Source organism: Lipotes vexillifer, unplaced genomic scaffold (genome assembly GCF_000442215.2).
Source record: "Lipotes vexillifer unplaced genomic scaffold, Lipotes_vexillifer_v1.1 scaffold496, whole genome shotgun sequence".
In the NCBI taxonomy this organism is placed as follows: Eukaryota; Metazoa; Chordata; class Mammalia; order Artiodactyla; family Lipotidae; genus Lipotes; species Lipotes vexillifer.
Window position 1 is genome coordinate 14,643 of NW_006786690.1, and position 7,828 is coordinate 22,470.

Here is a 7,828-nt window from a genome sequence, read left to right on the forward strand (position 1 = left end):
ATTGCCCATCATAGGTGGCACTCTGCCGTGTGCTGTGGGGACAGAAAAAGATAAAGTCTCTGCCTTCACACTCTAGCAAGTGGCAGATGTGTTAAAAATGCAATAGTATGTTATGTCTGCTATTCAGTGGTTCTAGAGCTGGGTCATTCTGGCTTGTGAGGGTCTACTGTGAGCATCTCTTCCCAACTCTGTGTTCAGAGATGTCATGTTGGTAGCTTGACTGAATATTTACACCACAGAAATTAGCAAATGCTACAGATCTTTTGAATCTCAGCTCCGTCACTGGCTGTGCAATCCTGGGTGAATCACTTCACCTCCCCAGCCTCGGTTTCCTTATTTGTAAAATGATATAGTAAATGTTGGTTCTTTTCTCTCTCCTAGGGAGAGGATGATTTGACACTTGGAATGCAAATTGGTTGTTCCTGGATGACAGGAAACCCGTCTCTCCTTAGATTAACTGCTGATACCCCTACTGCATCTCCTCAACGGGCACTGATGTTGCCCCAGGCTGGGCGTTGTCCAGGGAGGCCAGTAACTTATAGTGCCCACAGGTTACAGGCTTATTATGTACCCTGTGGGCACTAGGGAGAGGGAGGGGGAGACTAGAAATGGAGGAGATGATCATTGCTCTCTGCAGTTCATTGTTTCATTGTTTATAGCAATACTTGATCTCATGGCCTGCAACATTATGGATGTTTCACAACAAATGAATTTTAACTACAGCAGCAGCCAAAAATTGTTCAGGAAGGCAAGATGAGGAATGCGGAAGAACCCTGGCCTTGGAGTTAGATCTAGATTTGTCTCCCAGTTCTGTCATCACTAGCTGTTTGTCCTTAGGTAACTGAATGCCTATCTCTGAGGCTCATTTTCTCCAATTGTAAAAATGGAGGTGATGACAACTACTGCAGAGATGTTTTAGAAGGTGAGGGGGAGGCAATGGAGACAAAACCATTTTGTAACCTGTCAAGGACCATTACATGGGTCATCGAATGTGAGCAGTTAATTGTGGCAATATTGCCGGTTACCTAATATCTATTCTCTCCCTACTCCAAAACAGAACCCCTATTTTTAAAAAATTAATTAATTTATTTTTGGCTGCATTGGGTCTTCGTTGCTGCGCATGCTTTCTCTAGTTGTGGCGAGCAGGGGCTACTCTTCGTTGCGGTGTGGTGGCTCTAGGCACACGGGCTTCAGTAGTTGTGGCACGTGGGCTCAGTGATGTGGCGCACGGGCTCTAGAGCGCAGGCTCAGTAGTGGTGGAGCACAGGCTTAGTTGTTCTGCTGCATGTGGGATCTTCCCGGACCAGGGCTTGAACCCGTGTCCCCTGCATTGGCAGACAGATTCTTAACCACTGTACCACCAGGGAAGTCCCAGAACCCCTATTTTATTGGAAGTAACAATGCATCCAGCTTAAAGACTATACTTCCTTACAGCCTCTGGGAGCCAGCCTTGTGACAAAGTTCCAGCTAATGAGATGTAAGTAAAAGGTTTTTTTGGAGTATACTTGCTTTACAATGTTGTGTTAGTTTCTGCTGTATAGCAAAGTGAGTCAGTTATACATATACATATATCCACTGTTTTTTAGATTTCCTTCCCATCTAGGTCACTACAGAGTATTGAGTAGAGTTCCCTGTGCAGTATACACAGTATTCTATACAGTAGGTTCTCATTAGTTATCTATGTTATATATAGTACTGTGTATATGTCAGTCTCAGTCTCCCAGTTCATCCCACCCCTCCTTCCCCCCCTTGGTAACCATAAGTTTGTTTTCTACATCTGTGACTATTTCTGCTTTGCAAATAAGTTCATCTGTACCATTTTTCTAGATTCCACATATAAGTAATATTATACGATACTTGTCTTTCTCTTTCTGACTTGCTTTAAAGATGTAGGTGAAAGAGCTGATAGGACTTCTGGAAATGTTACTTCAAGGGAGTTGACTCAGCTAAGTAAGCCTCTTCTGCCTGTGCCTCCTTTCTCTTCTCACCTGGAATTTGGTGCTCCAACAGCTGTCTTTGGCCTTGAAGTGACCTTGAAAATGGAAGCTCTTTGCCATGTTGGTAGAAGAGAATGATACAAGGAGCCTGGGCCCGTGATATTGGTGGCGTACCATTCCTGCCCCCTATTGCCTACTTCTGGGCCACTTCTATTTGAGAGAGGATGAAAATTCCCTCTTGTTTAAGTTTCTGCTGTTTTGGATTTCCTGTTACATGCAGCTAAATCTAACCTATATGAATATTTCTGGATGGAGCTGTAGGAGACTAGAGGGGAGAGGAACCACCTCTGGGAGCACTTGCCCTGGGCTCAAATGGTTTACACATTTATGAGGTTTCAGTGTTTCCACTTCTCAGCAGCACTTGACTCTGTTAACCATTCCTTTCTTCTTAAAACTCTTATCGCCTGGCTTCTGTGACCTCACATCTCCTTGTGTTTGTGGGGTCTCTTTTTTTGTTTGTTTTTTGTTTAGTTTAAATGCATTTCACTTTTTAGACAACCTACATGACATGTTTTGTGGTTTTCTTCCTCAAAAACAATGCCTCTACTCCAAATAAAACAATGTCAAAATAAATGAAGAGTTCAAGGTGACATCAGTCCCATTTGTCTAAGTCCTGGTGTTGTGTGGATGAAAGGCAGCAGCCAGCCAGTTATGACGATAGGTGATAGATCCAAAGTAACAGCCAAATCTGTTCACATTTTTCCATCCCTAAACCTTCCTTAAAGAAAATCATACATGGGGTCACACCATCCTCACGGTAGTCCAGCAGAGCAGCCATGCCATCTGGACTTATGTTTTCACCAGTAAAGAACGGATCGTTTTTTTGAAATTAGAAAGGATGTGTTTGATTTGTTCTGCAGCCCCTGTCGTAAAGGTTTTACTCTTTCTGGTCTCTGTTCTTCAATTTTCCCTTTGATTGACTTCATATAATCTGATGTACTTTTTTTTTTTAAATTTATTTATTTTTGGTTGCATTGGGTCTTTGCTGCTGCACGCAGGCTTTCTCTAGCTGAGGCGAGCGGGGACTACTCTTCGTTGCGGTGCGCAGGCTTCTCATTGCGGTGGCTTCTCTTGTCTTGGAGCACGGGCTCTAGGTGCGTGGGCTTCAGTAGTTGTGGCTCGTGGGCTCTAGAGCGCAGGCTCAGTAGTTGTGGCCCACCGGCTTAGTTGCTCAGTGGCATGTGGGATCTTCCCGGTCCAGTGCTAGAACCCCTGTCCCCAGCATCGGCAGGCAGATTCTTAACCACTGAGCCACCAGGGAAGTCCCTGATGTACTCCTTGTAGGCTTCTCTTGTGAAGCTGGTTTCCTGCAAGTGATGGTTCATGACAATACCCACACCAGTGATTACTGTGCTTTCGGTACCTTCGCCCTCCCAGCCTTCAGCGGTGACATTTCCACCAATGAGCAAGTCATCAGTGTTACCCTCTGTCCTAATATCTTCCCCTCCACCTCCAGACACAGCCCCCCACCCCACCCCCGTGACCTCCCGGATCTTGTAGATATCAGAGATCATCTCATCATGGTTGATGAGGTCCCGGTAGATGATCGTGATGGGAAGGAGATGGCAGCGCTAGCTTAGTAGGAGCCTGGAGCTCAGGGCAGCAGCGCACGGCAGGGAGTGGAGAGTGGTTGGAAAAGTGTGGTGTCTCTTTGGATTATCAAGTGACAGAAACCTTGACTTCTACTGGTTTCAACAACACCATCAAAAGAACATATTGTCTCAGTAACTCCAGAATAGTCCAGGAGTAGATGTTTGGACCCAGTTGAAGAGAGGGGTTCAAACCATAGTATGAGTACTGGAATGACATTCGAAATATTTAACAACTGGCCTTGCTTTGTCATTGACTCTCAGAACAGTAAGAGGGAGTGTCCTGGAAGTCCCCTGCTGGTTCTCTTTAGTTACTGGATCATGGGGAAGTTCAGGGATTGCAGAAGGGTGGCTAGGAGGAAGTGGCAAAAATCACTCCTATTCCCAGGGGGTTCTGGGCAGCCTTTACTTACCAACAGAAATATTTCAACAATAATCAGCCATTCCAGTGCGTACCAGGTGAACAACAGCCCTGTTTTAGGATCCAGTTACTCTTTTTTTTCCCTCTCTCAGCTGTACTATTCCATATGGACTCGGTTCTCAGACAGTCTCTCTCCCCTGGTTGTGAGATGGCTGCCAGTGACTCCCAGGGTTGCGTGCTTCCTCCTTCACATTCAGCAAAGAGGAGTGAGGCCCTTTCCCCCAGCAGCCCTAGCATAAATCCCGAGATTTGCTCTGATGGGACTGGCTGAGATCATATGCCCAATCCTGATTGATCAATGTGGCTGGCGGGGGAGGGGATGGAATGGGAGACTGGCTTAGGCTATGTAACTTACCCCACCATTGGAGCCCCAGCTTAGAGTTAGCTTCTTTGGAGTATATAGGCTTAGAATTGAGCTGCTTTCCCCAAAGCAAAATTGGGGTACTGTTGTCAAAAGAAGAGGGGTCATGTATTGATTTCCTGCTGTATGTAACAAGTTACCACAAACACAGTGGCTTCACACAACACAATTTATTCTCTTATAGTTCTGGAGGTCAGAAGTCTGAAATGGGTCTCATGGGGCTAAAATCAAGGTGTTGGCAGGTTGTGTTCCTAGGGGAGAATCCCTCCCTTTCCTCTTTCTAGCTCCTTGGCTTATGGCCACATCACTCCAGTTAAGTTTCTTTCTCTGACTCTGACCCTCTTTCCTCCCTTATATAAGGACCCTTGTGATTTCATTGGGTCCACCTGGATAATCCAGGGTAATCTCCCTATTCAAAAATCCTTAATTTAAGCATATCTGTGCAGCTCCTTTTACCATGTAGGGTAACATATTCACAGAGTCCACGAATTAGAACATGGACATCTTTGGGCCAGGGAAATGGGGTAAGGGGGAGGCCTTATTCTGCCTACCACAGAGTGCATGCTGGAAGGCAAAGGCAGTAAGTATCTTTTCTCTCTGCTTTGTCCACTATCTCTCTGGCTACTCTTTTGTATCTTTTGCAGATTCAGCCTTCTTTACCTGACTTTATTTATTTATTTTTCTTGGCTTTTCTTTTCTTTTTTCTTTTTCTTTCTTTTTTTTTTTTGGCTACGGAAGCAGCATGTAGGTTCCTAGTTCCCTGACCAGGGATCGAACCCACACGCCTGCAGTGGAAGCATGAAGTCTTAACCACTGGACCTCCAGGAAAGTTCCATTGCTTTTCTTTCTTTCTTTCTTTCTTTTTCTTTCTTTCTTTCTTTCTTTCTTTCTTTCTTTCTTTCTTTCTTTCTTTCTTTCTTTCTTTCTTTCTTTCTTTCTTTCTTTCTTCCTTCCTTCCTTCCTTCCTTCCTTCCTTCCTTTCTTTCTTTCTTTCATTTTATTGATGTATAGTTGGTTTACAATGTTGTGTTAATTTCTGCTGTACAGAAAAGTGATTCAGTTACACAAATACATATTCTTTTTCATATTCTTTTCCATTATGGTTTATTATAGGATATCAAATATAGTTCCCTCTGCTATACAGTAGGACCTCATTGTTTATCCGTCCTATATACACTAGCTTGCATTTGCTAATCCCAAACTCCCAATCCTTCCCTCCCCCACCCTTCTCTGCTTTACTTGACTTTAAATATTGTTTCTCAAATTTCAGCTCTAGACTTCTTCTATCTTCACTCTATATTCTCTCCCCAGGCAAGCTCACTGAGTCCAAGGCACAATTACCAACTATGGTTACCTATCCACATCTTCTAGCCCAAACACCTCTGAGTCCAGACCAATTTATCTAAATGCCCACCTGACATCTCCACTTGGCTATCTTGATGGCCCTCCAAATTCAAGATGTCTCAAAGCTTCTCTCCAAACCAGGCCCCAAGTCAGTAAATGGCACCACCATCCCTCCAGTTATGGCAGCCAGAAACCTGGACAATCATCCTTAATGTCCATCCTCTCCCTCCTCCCGATCCAATCTTTGACTGAGTCTTTTCTTTTTTTCTTTTTATTTGATGGAATTTTATTTGTAGCAACAACAATCGTTAAAACCAAGCAAAAAACAAAAACAAAAATACCCTCCACTGAACGGGAATGGTACCTAGTATTTGTCAAAGCCCTTTCAGTGGAGTTTGACTGAGTTTTTTCAATTTTACCTTCTTGATCTTAAATTCATCGATTCCTCTCAGTCTTCTCATCTTCCACTCCAAGCTACCACCTCTGTCTAAACTGTTAACTCTTCTTGCCTGGACTTCTGCACTGGCCACCTAAACCAGTCTCTTGGGTCCACTACGACCTATCTCCAGTTTGTTCTCCATACCATTGCCAGGGTTATTTTTCCAAAATGCAAATTTGATCATTTAACTCACCCACTCAGAACACTTCACTGGCTTTCCATTGCTCTTAGGAGAGAGACCAAAACCCTTCCCATGGTAGCCAAGGCTTTGTGGGGTCTGCTCCCTGTCTATTTCTCTAGTCCTGCCCCCCTTCAAGAATCTATTGGTCTTTTAGTTCCTCAAACTTGCCATGTTATTTCTCATCACTTAACCAGGGCATACTCTGTGCAGTCTGCCAGACCTCTAACTCATCTTTTATATTTCCCATGGACCCTTTTCAACCTCCTGGACTAGATCAAATTCTCCCATTATAAACTGTCAGTGAATTCCATTATAGACTCTGCATTTCACCTAGGTAGTGCTAACACAATTCCAATTTTCCGTTTACTTGTCTATTCATTTGGTTAATACTTGTTGTCCCCAACACAACCACTATTAGTCTGTAAGCTCCAGGGGAGCAAGGGCTTTGTCTGTGTCTGTTCACCATTAAATCCCTGCACCTTGTTCTTCACGTCTCTTAAAACCACAGACGCACATGCTCATTTTTGAATCAGAACACTGAGTTTTGTTCCGAGGTCATACAACCAGCAGGGGGATAAATTCCAAATCTGACTCCAAAACCTGCCCTTTCTTCCTTTCACTCTGCTGTCCTCTGAGATGGGGGGAGTGTTGGGATTGTGCCATTTCTGGGTGTGCAGTTCTAGAAACCTCAATTGCTTCCTTTGGAAGCCTTTGGAAATGGATCTGAAAAGGCTGACAGTTTGCCTGAACTTATAGGGGTCGGGGGGAAGTTTTCTTTTTCCTTTTCTTCCTTTTACATCTGTCTTTCTTTCTTTCCTCCCTCTCTCTGTTTTCCTCCTTCCTTTCCTTTCTTCCTTCCTCTTTTCCAAAAAAACGCACAAAGTTCCTGCTCATTGCCAGACTCTGTTCTGGGAGATGGTGACATAAAGATGAATCAAAAAGAGTCTCTGTCCTCAAAGAGCTCAAAATCTAGTCTGTTAGAAGTCTAGGTCAAGTAAATAAATTCCAAGCTAGTATCATTTCCTCCTCTGTAAAATGGGCATCATCCTTACTACACCAGAGTTTTTGGATGCAAGTAACTGAAACTGATTTAGGAATGAAATTTACTGGAAGAGCATTGGATGGGTCCCAGAACTGAAAGAAAAGCAGGAGAACCAGACCCAGGAAACAGGAGGGTGGGCAGCTCATGGAGCCAAGTCCATGCTCTAGGAACTAGCTTGTGAGGACAATGCCACCGGCACTGTCCCCACTGTGACTATTCCAGCTGTTCCCTTGTCTTTGAGACAGTCCCCTAAGATTCAAAGACCCAGGTGGGAGCATCCCATGAAGCAAGCATGGGTCAGTCACCTAGCCAGACTCCAGCTGCCTAGATGACGGGAGAGAAGATAATTGCTCCCTTCCACTGCAGAATGGGCGTTGGCACTCAGAGCCCCTGACACTGCTGCTCTCATTTCCCTGTGGTTCTTGGGTGACACCAGGGCTAAATAATCTCTTGA

At 44.3% G+C, this 7,828-nt stretch overlaps 1 pseudogene; it reads right to left on the minus strand.

Moving 5' to 3' along the window:
* Positions 1 to 2,693: 2,693 nt before the first annotated feature.
* LOC103090414 (translationally-controlled tumor protein pseudogene) lies at positions 2,694 to 3,538 on the minus strand (annotated as a pseudogene).
* Positions 3,539 to 7,828: the final 4,290 nt, after the last annotated feature.